Consider the following 13024-nt stretch of genomic DNA (forward strand, 5'->3'; position numbering starts at 1 on the left):
GCTCCGGGTGCTCGCCCGACCCTGCAGCCGCTCGCCGCTTCCTCAGGGGAACCTCCCCCGAGGGTGCACACGAGTCCACACACGCCGGGTAACGGCTGGAGGGAGCCCCGGTGTCCCCCGGGTGTCGCCGGGTCGGGAAGGAAGCCCAGGGCCCGGTCCCCACTCGCCTGGGATTCCCCTGCCCCCGGGCCCCGCTCTCCCCGCGCGGTCGGCTATTTCACTCGCGTCTCTTCCTAGGCGGGCGAAGCGCGCGGGCTGGACGCAGCCGCTAGCCCCGGGTCCCAGCGCGGCCCACCAGGAAACCGGCAGCTGTTCCCCGCGCCGCTGCCCAAGCCAATTTGAACACCCTCGCGGGGGCGGGCCGCTCGCCCGGAGCTGGGCGCACCCAGGGCACCCTGGTGAGTGACCCCAGGGAAGGCAATGGGGGCATTTCAAACGCGTGAAAAGTTCGTGCTTCCTCAGGGGCACGGAAACTGCTAGTAAAAAGGTTTGCAAAGCCCCAGAAATGCAGCCAGAGCTAGTCTGATTTTATTTTTTTTTGAACCCTAACATAACCGTGAGTAGAGGAGGGTGCGAGAAAGAGGAAAGGGAGCAAGAGGTACACGGACAAAATCATAATGACAATACTAATTATTATATAATTCCGTTTGTCATCAAGACTGGGAAGATTAAATTATATAGAGAAATGGGGAAGTTGGGTGGGGGTGGGGGAGGTTTCCACGTCCCTAAAGGAAATTCTCAGGCTCCTAGAGACGCCCAAGTTTTTTTGCATGACAAGTAGAGACCGGCTCTCGGGGGAGTTTCCCGATCCCAGCGAGCGCGAGCGCTAGCGCGAGGTCGGCGGCGGTCTTCCCGCCCCGAGCGGCCGCAACGGGGCCGGGACCTTCCCTCCCCGCCGCCTCCCTCCCCCCAACACCCCGCGCGCCGCACAATCCTTTCTCGCTCGCCGGCTCCAGACTGGTTTTTCTGGTTCAACCTCCCTCCCTGGGACGCGCTGGGGGATCCGATGACGTCGCTGGCTGAGTCTCTCCCTCTTCCTCCCTCCCTCCCTCCGCCTCTCCCCCCGCCCGCCCTCGCCGCGCACTCCTCCTAGTAACTTCTGTTCGGGGAGGCGCTGCCAGGAATAACCCGGTGCGTCCACAGCCCGGGAGGGGAGGCGGCCGCTGCGGCTCCCGCACGCAGACTGCTTGCGGCCCGGGCCTCGCGCTCCCTCGCGAGCCCCGCGGCCCCTACCCCGGGCCCATCTCCGTATACTGTCAGAAAAATAAATAAAGGAAAGAGGAGCCTGGGCAGGCGGTCGGGATCTCTTCCCTCCCTCCGCGCCCGCCCTCCCTCTGTCCTTAAGGAAATGCTACCAGACACCCCCCACCAGACACGCTCAGCCTTGGCGAGGAGCGGCCGCCGCGGCAGCGAGAACAAGGGCACCAGGGGGGTTTCCTCCTCCTCCTCCTCTCCCTCCTCTTCCTCCTTCTCCTCTCCGTCCTCCTCCTCCTCCTTCTCAGCGGTGACTTTCCAGGTGAGCGGCCGCCGCTGCTGCGAGGATCCCCCTTGCCCGCTCGGGCTCGGGCCGCCGCGTCGCGCCCTCCTCCCGCCCCTGTCACCCGGCGGCGGCCGGGAGCTGACAGCCGCTCGAGGGGCTCGCGGCCCGGAGGCGGGCAGCCGGCGGGAGGCGGGCTGGAGGTGAGAGGGTGGAGAGGAGGCGAGCGGGGCGCCGCCGAGTGCTGTCTCTCCCCGCCGGAGGAGGGTCTCCACAAAAACATCTTCGGGGACTGTGGCACAAGTCTTTGCCAAGTTCAGTCTTGGACCTTGAGGCTGCCCGGAGCCTGGAGCAACTTGGAGGGTCTCCTGGCTGGTTAACAATATTCCTACACGTCTGGACTTTGGGGTGCTGGGTGCAGCTTTGGGGTGCGTGGAGGGCGGACCGACCGTTTGGGAGAGCAGAGCGGCGGGAATCTAGGTTCCTCGGCTCGGTAAGTGGCCTAGGCGCCGTGTTTTTCCTGCCTTTTTTAGCACCGGGAGCTTGTTTCACTTTATACCGAAAACGCCTCCGCCGGGTTCGGTCGCCTCCAGCGGCGCGCGCCCCCGGCCCCTTCCTGGTTTCCCCAGGGTGAGGGTCGGAGGGGGCGGGGATGGGAGAGACCTCGCCAGGGGGGTCCGGCGCGTCGGGAAATGCGGGGAATACCCTGGCCGAGGATCTATGCAGATGAGGGGAGGCTGCTTTGCGTAATGTCCTGGGGGGAGGGGGCCGCGCGGGAGCGCTGGAGGCAGGAATGTGCCTGGTTACTAATGAGGGACGTGCACCGGCGCGCACCGCCCGGCCACCGCTGCGGCTGCCGCGGCCGCCGGTCCGTCGTCAGGTAGCGGGGGAGGGGGCCGCGGGCGCGCGGCGCGGGCCAGAGGCGGGCGGGCGGCGCGGGGGCCGGGCCGCCGGCCTGCGGCCGAGCGAGCGCGGCGAAGGCGCTAGCTGTTGGCATTTCAGTGACTCCTTTCTCCTCCGGAGCGAGGAAGGGAAGGAAGGAAGGAAGGAGAGAAGGAAGGAAGCGAGGAAGGAGGGGACTGTCTCGATGGAAGGTTCAGGCGGAGGCGCCCTCGCCTTGCGGGTGCACCGGCCGCAGAGCGGCTCCCGGCGCGTCGGGCCGGCCGGGGGCGCGTGGAGACGGGTGGGGGCGGTTTGCATGCGTGTTTGTCTGTGCGTCTGCCGGGGGACCGGGAAGGGACATGTGTGTTTGGGCTCTGCACTGTAGGGAGCTGGGTCTGCGCCTTTATGTCTGTTCCCTGAAGTGGGTGGAACGTTGGCCCGTTCCGGGAATGTTCCATGACGTGGTGCAGCCACAGGAAGGGGGTTAACGAGGGGCTCTCTGCCGCGGCGGCTCTATCAAAGCAGATGTGCTGCCGCTGCTCTCACCTCCCTTCACCCCTCCCCCCGCCTTTCCATTCTGTGCGTCTGGTGTTGATAGGGGCGAGACAGGAAAACACTGCTCTGTGTGTGTGTGTGTTTGGGGTGGGGTAGGGTGGTGGGGTGGGGGTGGGGGTGATGTATGTGTGGTGTCTGTCGTATTTGGTGGGGGAGACTCCAGATCAGCTCTGCCACCCCAGCTGTTATCACAGATTGGTGCGCTTTATACGCATGTGCCTCTCGCGTTCTGTCCCTCTTACATAACACTGCCAGTGCAGCAGAGGACACGAGAAAATGCGACCCCAACCCTCCAAGCCCAAATTGGGTGAGGGGATAGAAGGTCAGGAAGTGTCCCTTGGTGTTGTCCTTCAGGGACGTTGCTTCCGTGGAAAAAGGGAGGAGGGTAAAGAGGGTTTTCTTCAAGTGGCTCTTCTCATCTCTGACTTGAAAGCATCTAACTGAAAAGGACTGCAGGAACTAGTCTTCTCTAATGGGAAAGCTTTTACAGGCTTCGCCGAGGGAAAGTGGGTACTTTAACCTCGGGAGTACAGAGAAGACAGAGGGTCCTTAATAGACACTTAGAGGAGCTCAGCACTGTGTGTGGGGTAGGGGTCAGTGGGGATGGCTTTGAGGGGACCGGAGAAATAACCCGATAATAGGTTTCGCTGGAGGCCTTAGGACACCTGTAATGGCTTAGAATTCTCACAGGAAGCAGTGTGTGCAACTGACATTGCAAAAGCCTTATTCTCTGCACAGTTTCTTAGGCCTAAAATGAACATAAAAAGGCTTGTTTCCGGTACTTTCATTATAATGGAAAATTTGAACCGATTGTTCTCCTTCCTTTTTTGCCATTTTAAAAATAACCCAATTTACCTCCAAATAAATATTGGTACTCTCTCCCACCCCCAAAGGCTAGACCTTGATAATTCACAAGAGAACTGTGTTTTTCTAGCATACTCAGAGCTCTAGTCAAGGGCTATTGATTTTTCTCTTCAGTACAGTTGTTTCTTTTGTGGCGCATAATCAAGCCCAGAAATTACTTGAAATATTAATAAGATCCATTTTAATTAAATTTGCAATGATCTGTCCTCCTAGAAAAAGGCTATTTAACTTTATTAGAAACATTTCCTCCAGTGGTATAGTATAGTAATGTTTAGTGATATTTGTCCTTGAGCAAACCAAGTTATTTTAAATATTAGCATATATATGTATATAGATATATATTACATTTATCTTCTGTATATGACATATGTATTAGTATTTGCAGATGTCTTGTGCTTTTCACCTTGTAAGAGTGCCAAAACAAGGTTTTAACCAAATAGATTGTGTAATGAGTAGATTTGGTTTGATTTTTACATTTGATCTTAGCCAAAAGGCTGAGAAGCGATTGATTTGGTTTGATTTTTAAGGTATAGGCCAAATGGTTAACAGGACAGATATGCCTTCTGTGTGCTATCGCTTTCATTATTAGACAAAATTTCTGTGGACCACGAAGAAATCATGTTACCAGATAAGAACAGTGCATTTTATTTTGAGGTGAAAGGGATTTACCAACATCCACTTAATGATAGTATGCTTCAAGTGTCATAATCCTTTTTGACCACTAGGTTTGAAACGTGCAGTATCTTTCTTATGTACAGAGAAATGTTATATGACAATAGTGAATCTTTTGAAAATTGTCTGAGTTTCTTGCTTTGAACATAGGTCAGGTATAAAACAAAATTTGTTTGTTGGCATCTTTATCTCTTGATACGGTAATTGTATTTTATGAGGTTATGGTATCTGTATTTTATGAGGTTGGCTTTTTTAGAGACTGCTTCTTTTTATGTAAGAGTGCTTATGATTAAATTGATGTGAAATTGATCTGGGGGCAATTTTGGGAGTGGTAGCATATTAATGATACTATAGATATGAATTTTAACTTGTTAGGTCCCTGTGGAGGTCTTTGGAAAAATACTATTAAAGTAGATAAAACATTTTTATATTTCTATTAAACATGAGATGTGAAAATGGATTTACGATATGTGTGTTATCACAGAATGAAATCATATTATTTGACTACATCGAAAGATTAGCCAGCGGAATCTTTTGATTGATTAGGTTCCTTTTACATGAGATGTGTTTTCAAACGTTCTTGTTACCATGAAAACAAAACAGAGACAACATGTATGCAGGCGTTCCTTGTGGAATAATGATACATGTGTCTGCTTGAGCTTTTGGCACTTTGTCACTATTCAGGAAACCAGGTTGAATTTTTTGTGCTGATTGAATTTAAAATGAAAAAAAATTTTTTTTAAAGAATTTGCCTATTTTGATTTTTAAAGCAGGGCTTGCTTACTTCAACAACAACAATTACAAATAATAGTCTATTTGTGTTGGTGTAGATTTTTTTAGTTATCAATAATTAGCTGAGGTTAAACTGAAAGCTTCAACATAGTAAAAGTAGTTTTAAAGACCTATAGAAAATGTTATTCGGCATGAGTGAAAAGCGTACTCCATTAGGGTGTGGAATAATTTAATTCGTGATATAGTAACTATTATAATAAAGGAAAGGTGGTTAAGATCATCAACTGGATGGGTGGTCTGGGATCAAACAGGTTGCTACTCACCTAAGTCTGTTAAAAAACAAGTACTGTTTTCAAATTTTGGTTCCTGTTCAGCCTAAACAGGACTCTATTATTGGTCTGTGCATCAATCTTGTAAGTGGAGAAATCGTTCACAATTCAAACCTCCACCTAGAAATTCCAATGCTGTGCTTCTAGTTAAGGAATTTATATATGAACGCATCATGAATCCATATTTTGGCTAAAACATGGTATGTAAGGATTGCACCTTTTGAAGTGATATTATAAAAAGGAACCGAGGAAATTTATCATCTCAATTGGGTGGACCTCAGGCTTTATAAGATACCTCACACTATCAGCATGTATGGGTTTCCTGTAACCACATAGGCAGAGCCTTCATTAATCTTGAGTAAAACTTCAGTGAATGTTCCAGTGAGGCTTCTCAATGCTGGAAGCTGTGGATGAACACAGAAGATTGAGAGAAAATGGGAAATCTTTATGAAAATAAGATTGTGCTTATTTGAAGGAAATTGTACAAATAAAATAATTTTCTATTGGTTCTTGGTATTTGATCACAATTTTCTAAAAAAAGCATTGCATTCTATATGCTATTTATGGCAATGCTAACAAAAAAGTTGTAAATCAGTATTTGTAGCCGTGAGATGGCTCTAAGTAACTTGGAAAAATATTTGAGCACTTTATCTCTGATTGTGACCCAGCTAGTCTCCCTGTAAAAGAGGAAACATAGCCCACTTGGTCTGTGCAATCTTTGGATTCTCTGATGTGGACCCATGGCTAATAGCATTAAGATCGACATCATTAAGACTGAATTTGGAGTGGAATCAGAACTGTTTGATAATTTGTATCACTATTTTTTTTTTGAGCCAAATACATGCTACTCTTAGCATATATTATGTGTCAGTTGAGGTAGTAAGTATGGCATTTGATCTGTTCTACAAGTGTCCATACCTTTGGATTTCCTATCCACTTAAAATTTGGAGTCTGACTAGGTAGACATATTTGAAGAAAGTGCTTTGGAGAGTAGAGATGACAATGATGTTTGTATGCCTGAAGACAGTTCTGGGCAGAGAGCAGGTAGGGTTTGACCCATCACTTCTGGGTCAAGAGGTGATAGTGATTTTGACTTGTCATTCACATTCACATCATTCACACATCTTAGCCATTTCTTCAGAGTACTATGACAGGTGACCCAGTCATCATTTATCAAAGCAAGTTATTCATCCATGCATTCAACAAGTATTCACTATGCATCAGGCCTTGTGCTAGGCGCCAAGCATATAATGATGATTTAGACCAGAAAAAGAGCCTCTAATCAGTGGAGTTGACAGATAAGTAAAGCCACATTATGAGTGCTATGGACGAAACATGGAGGAATATGCCATAAAGGGTATATCACCCCTGTCTGAGGAGGTGATATTTGAGCTGAGATGGAAGCCCAAGTTATGGTCAAGTGGAAAGAGTGGATGGGGAGAAAAAGAGTATTGTACAAAGAGGGAATAATGGAAATGCCTTTAGATTGGGGGATATATAGTGTTTTGGGGAGCTGAAAGCGAGCCAGTGTGGCTGGAGGGCACCATAACAAGAGATGGGGCAAGATGTAGCCAGACCATGTGGTTAGGACCCCATGAGTGATTATTATCTAGCCTGGTATAAATGGGGACACTATCCTTGGAGAATCAAGACATATGATTGGCTATGTTAGAGATTGATCATTGGAGAGGGAGTTTGGGGGGGGCAGGGCCTAGAAGTTGGAGGAGGCTTATCTATAGCAGGAATCCTCTTCCCAATACTTTGACACCAATGTTTCTTAATCCCTGGAGGTTTGTTATGATTCCATGCACTGACTTCACTTTGAGGGGTTTAGTTGGAGGTTAGCTATTGTTATTTGCAGATAATTTTTAGAAATAATAAATAATTTAAACTAAAAAATACTTATTTGAGGCTCAAGTTAACTAAATTGGTCAACATCATTGATTCAATTAATGAATAATTACCAATTCCGAAGTCTTTACAAGGTCGCTGTTTGAAGAACCAATTAATCTTTAGAGCCCTGCACAAGCTGGATCTATATGTTTCTAAACAGCTAGTGAAACATCCGGTTCCCCAGATAATTTAGATAATTTGTCTACACGACTGCAGATACCGGAACCTTTGGAAAAATGTACATCTTATTTTTTACATTCTGTATGATTAAGGGTTGGTGTAACACAAAAGAGTAGGGGGGGAAAGAGTAGAAAATAAAATTTCTTTGTATAATCTTGGACTCATACTCCCTTTGGTCAACTATTGTAACTTAATTAACTTGCTCCGTGTTTTAAGATTTATATAATGTAGAAAATTCAATTTAGGTGGCAAAAAGGGTCAGTATCTGTAGGAGAAGTCTCAAACTTGGGCTCTGGATTCAGACTTGGGGGTCAGAATGAGGATTGAGAGGTAAGAGGATGATGATCCCTGGCTTAAGAACTTCTTACGATCTAGAGAAGACATATGGCTTGTTAAATAAACTTTCTTAAAACTTACCAGTGGAAGTAGAGAATAAATGGAGGTAATTCTTTTTTCCGACTGGAAAGATTAGAGGGTCTTTATGGAAAGAAGTTTTGATTGGTGGCCTTGAAGGTTGAAGGGAATGTCAGTAAATTCTCCTGAGAGGGAAGGGTGGGGCACAGTGAATTTAATCTATGTCCCACCACCCATAGTTGTGCCAAGGGAGAGGAGGGGTATGTGAACCTGGAAAGGTACATTGGCTCCAGATCAGTTGGGGCCCTCCCGAGAAAGTGGAACTTCACTTAGGTTTTATGAGCAGAGGAGTGATGCTATAATGTGTATGTGTTTAGAAAGATTATAAGAATTTATGGACTGGATATCTTGGTGGCAAGGAGACCATTAAATTGGTATAATGCCCCAAAAAGAAGTAAGGAAGTTTGACACTACTGCATGACAAGGAGAATTATTTTATCTTATTCATAGACATTTTCATAATTAACAAAAGTGATTTAAATGTTTTGATAAACATGAACAGATATGTATGGCAAGTTGTTAGTTTGAGCTACATCTTAAGAACAAAGGACTACACTATTATTTTAAGCTACTGTAAAACTTTTTACTCTGAACAGTATTCATAAATATTAATAGTGAAAGTTGACTACCAAGCACTAACTTAAAAAATGATTATACTTAAAATTATAAGACATTTATGTTTTCAGGTGTAAATATTTAAGGAATAGATAGATGATTCATTTTGGGGTTCATTAGAATAGTACTTGCTCATTGATACCCAATTGTACCTAAATCATGACAGTACTGGACTGATAGTGTAGTGCAGTGTATTTGCAAGGCAGTGCTTTTCTGACAAAGATTTATTTGGTGGTTTCATTTTCTCTGAAAAGGAAAGCAGAAGATCAGTGAAGCTCTTACCATTTGCATTGTGACAGATTGACTTGATTTCGGAAGGCCAACAAAAAGGTGGGACTTTTGAAACTAGGCAGTGGGAAAATATAGACACACCCTTATTTATACTTGCTTGGGGATCTGTCGGCATGCATATGTGTATAGGCGTGCACGTGCACGTACAACACATGTATACTAATCTTAGCAAATTGTGTGTATTCAGTGAGAAAGAAAATTTTGATACTTCAAATATAAGCATGAATTGTCATCCTGATAGTTGCAGCAAGGCTTTCTTTTAAAATGGAGATTGGGTCTAATTCCATATAAAGAAGATTATAGGAAAGGTAATTTAAATTGTAAGTAGCTTTGTTCACTAAAATGCTAGATTCATTTGCAACAGTGTTTTATTTCTTTTGGAAGCCAGACAACTAGTTTAATAGTGTACATATGAAACACTAATTTGGCTTGTTAATTGGATGCAATTAAACTGAGGTTATTTTATACTGCTTAATTGTCTGAAAATTACATGTGTTGCCATGCCTGTGTAATGTGAGGCAAAAACTGGGGGTATAGTGGAAGCGGAGGTGGAGGGACGTAAGGTCTAGTACTGTCTTTGCAATTAGCTCTCTGTAAAAACTTGGAAGCAAGTCCTTTAAACTCTCTGGACTTCATTTGGAAATGAAAGGATTGGAACAGATGGGCTTCTAAAGCCTCTTCCAACTCATATTCTATCAGTTTATAAATTCTACTTTGTAGTTCTAGAGAACGCAGTGTCATTATATTCTGTAATTATGGTATTACAAGGATGAACTAAACACTTTCATAAAATCAGCACAGTGCCAATTTAGCAAATCCGTTAGAAGGAAGGGTATTTAGGCTGTAAGAGCACTTACTCTGTGCCAGGCTGCACACCAGGCACTCTCCAGTGACAACTGTCAGAGGGTTGGTGTTACTACCTTCATGGTTACACTTGAGGAGATCGACACTCAGAACAAAAGGTGAACTGATTTTTGCAGGAACACTGTCATAGTCCGTAATGAAGCAGGATTTGAACTCAGGGCCATTTGGCTCCAAAAACATTTGGTCGTTGCACCATTTCATGCAGCGGCATAAGCAACTGTTAGACGCTGAAATTACTGCAGAGGTTAAAAAATTAAATTGCCAACCGTTTTGCTCACTTAGCACAGTGTTTAACCCTAGTAGTTTAGGCATATCCACCAGTGGGATAGACACTATGTGAAGAAGTTAGCCTCGGGGCTAAGAGCCTGGATTTTAAGTCAGACAGAGCAGGGTGAATTCCAGCTCCCTCATAAGCTCCGGGGAATTTCGGAGGGTCACTTAACCTCCCAGAGGTTACAAAATGAGGATGATAATATCTGTTTAAGGGTCATTGTGAAATTTTTATGAGAATGTGCGTACCTGTCACTGAGCACAAAGTAAACGTTAAATGCCTGGTAATAATGATTATTATGAAGAAGGGATTAGACCCAAAGGCAGGGGGTGGGAAACAAAGGAGAAATGAAATTGTTGTGACAGTAAACTATCACTTACACATTTTCAAATGGTCTATTAAACTCCTGATTGAAATGCTTTAAGAAACAATGTCAGGATGCCTGTGTATTTCGACCGTTGACAAGTGGAAATAGGGGTATTTCTCATTGAGCTACACTAGTGAAGTGAACGAAATTCTCTGGTTCTTCATGGATCATCCTTCTGGAGTTTTTTGGTCTAAAAATAGCCCTTGAGGCCTGAATTACCCAACTTGAACTTCCCCGTACATCGTACATCGGAAGAACTGGGGAACCAGTGTTTACTGCTGGGGCCTTGGGCTTGTTTAGGGGGCACAACTGGATTTGTTTCTGGGACTGTGGACTTTTAAACAAACATTTAGTAATTCAGCAGAGATTTATTCAGCACCTACTGCCCTGGGAAAGGTGCTGTTCGAGATGCTGGGGATTCATCAGTGAATAAAAGAGTTTTTAAAAATCCCCTGTCCTCATAGTGTTTACATTCCAATGGACTGTTTTAGAAACTTTTGGGGGCAAATGTAGTTCATTGTGCTACTTTCCAGGGTTTTTAGAAATATCTACTTTCATATTGCATCTGTCAACCCAAATAACAGTTAATGAAGCATTGCAAGACTTACCAAATAAATCATTAATGCAAAAAGCCCATTTATTAGACCTGTATCTGTTATCTGTATTTTTCAGAGTAACATAGTTTTTGAAGAGGTACTTTTTTGCATAACTAAATATTATATACCTTTTTTTTTAAAATTCCTCCTTTACAGTTTAGCATGATGGCCTTTCCTACCCTGTCGAATCAAATTCTGAGTATTTTTTCATAAGGAAAAAAAGAAAATGGTTTTTAAATGACACATTCTATTGTAAAATTCATGTATAAGCTTGTTAAGGTGGAGATATTATCACGACTTCTATTTGCCTTGTATATTTTTCGTCTTATTTAAATGAATTTTTTCATTTTTTTCCCCAATAATTTTTGTGATCAAATTTCTAGCAGATAAGGGTGGTTTATGCTTTCACAAAAATGTGGTAAAAACACAGCTCATGGTAGAGAGTAGGCAGGCAGGAGGTATTTGGTAAATGTTGAAGTCATAATTCTCAAGAAACTTATACTTGAAGTGTTAAGAAAAGACATTGGACTCACTGTAAAATGGCAGGAGGGGTCATCAGAATCAGATGATGGATGAAGTCCTGGCTAATCTTTGCTCCAAGTGTTTCTTCGGTTTACTAGGAAGTCCTCTGGGAGACAGCTGTCTTCCCTATATACCCAGCCTCACACTTCTTACAGCCTTGGTCCGGGTTTCCTTGGGCTCTGCAACTTTCCATTTGATTTTACAGCAACTGCCCAGGTAGAGCCATTTTAAGGTAATTTTTTCCTACAATTGGATAGGGAAGTTTATAGTTGACTGGAATTCTTCCTTGTGAGATAGTTTTCTTTGGCCATATTTTGTTTAGGGTGATCTGAATGAAACGCTATATGAAAGTAATTACTGCTTACACATGTGGGGTTTAAGGAAAAGTTGTTTCTTGGTAGGTCTGCTTGGATAAATTTGGCATAAAAAGAGAATGTATTCCTTTACTCCATTAGAGATCTTGGACTTGGAAGCAAAGAAAAATGCAGGAGGGAAAGCTGGGGCTGAATCTTCTCCTCTCATTTGAAGTGATGAACTCTGTCTTTGCAACCCACCAGGGCCCCATGAGACAGTCCTGATGGCTGGCCCCAACACTTTGTGGACAAGTCATGGGAAGTTCAGCTTCTAATTATCCATGGAATAATTATCAAACTTTATTTTTCTTTCTTCTCCTGATGCTTACATTTTGAATAATCTCCATTTCTCTAAGCAAGGGAAAAACCCAGGGTTATAAATATTGAATTTATTTTCATGTTACTCTGTTTATTTGTCATGTATCAAAAGTTTATGTTTGGAGAAATACAAGCTTTTTGGGTAAAATGAGAATTTCGAACATCTTTGTGTCCTTGTTGTCAGGATGTGCTCATTAGAGCCTAAACCCAGTTCGCAGAGGACGACCGAATGGCTGCTGGTAAATCCTGACCCCACTAGTTCACTGCTGGCCTCATTATTGATTTTCAGAATGATTCAGGCAAAGTGGCTGTACTTCTGTTATATTTCATTGTTTCTTCGTCTGTAAAAATGAAGCATTGTTTATAGCACTGCCCTACCTCCTGGGAGCTGAGCAGGGTAACACAAGAGAATTGGAGTGGCTATTTTTGGGATGTGAAGCAACACTAAATTTTGAGAATAATTCAGTTGTTGAAAAAAATCTGATACACAGCAATACATTTGTGACAAGGGTTAGTAGAGTGTTCTTGAGATAATTGACTGCTATTGATGCAATTTATTATAGGCATATGCAATTGTTTTCAGAAAGATAATGGTTAGCAGCTCCGTGGATTGTTGTGATATCCCCAGTGCATTCAAATTTTGTGTTGGTCATTAATGCACATGTGTAGCGAAATTTCAGGATAGTTATACCCTTATTCAAGCAGAAGGAAGGAATCCAAAGACATTTGTTTTTGAATTTGTGATCTATTTGCTTGGTCCGATAGCCTCAGTTAGTATTCATGATGAACTTGGTGCCCAAATTTAATCAAGTGTAGCTTTTAAAAATGG

The 13024-nt window shown here is 44.2% G+C and overlaps 1 protein-coding gene across 2 annotated transcripts in view; it reads left to right on the forward strand.

Moving 5' to 3' along the window:
• The first annotated feature begins 1141 nt into the window (after positions 1-1141).
• HIVEP2 (HIVEP zinc finger 2) overlaps positions 1142-13024 on the forward strand; it is a 195501-nt gene continuing 183618 nt past the window's right edge. Inside the window, exon 1 of one of the 2 annotated variants that reach the window (XM_032339350.1) lies at positions 1142-1970. The gene's annotated coding sequence lies outside the window, so the exon portion shown is untranslated. The remainder of the gene's footprint in view (positions 1971-13024) is intronic. The other variant, XM_032339352.1, reaches the window with a different exon arrangement.

Source organism: Mustela erminea, chromosome 4, assembly GCF_009829155.1.
Source record: "Mustela erminea isolate mMusErm1 chromosome 4, mMusErm1.Pri, whole genome shotgun sequence".
Lineage (NCBI taxonomy): Eukaryota > Metazoa > Chordata > Mammalia > Carnivora > Mustelidae > Mustela > Mustela erminea.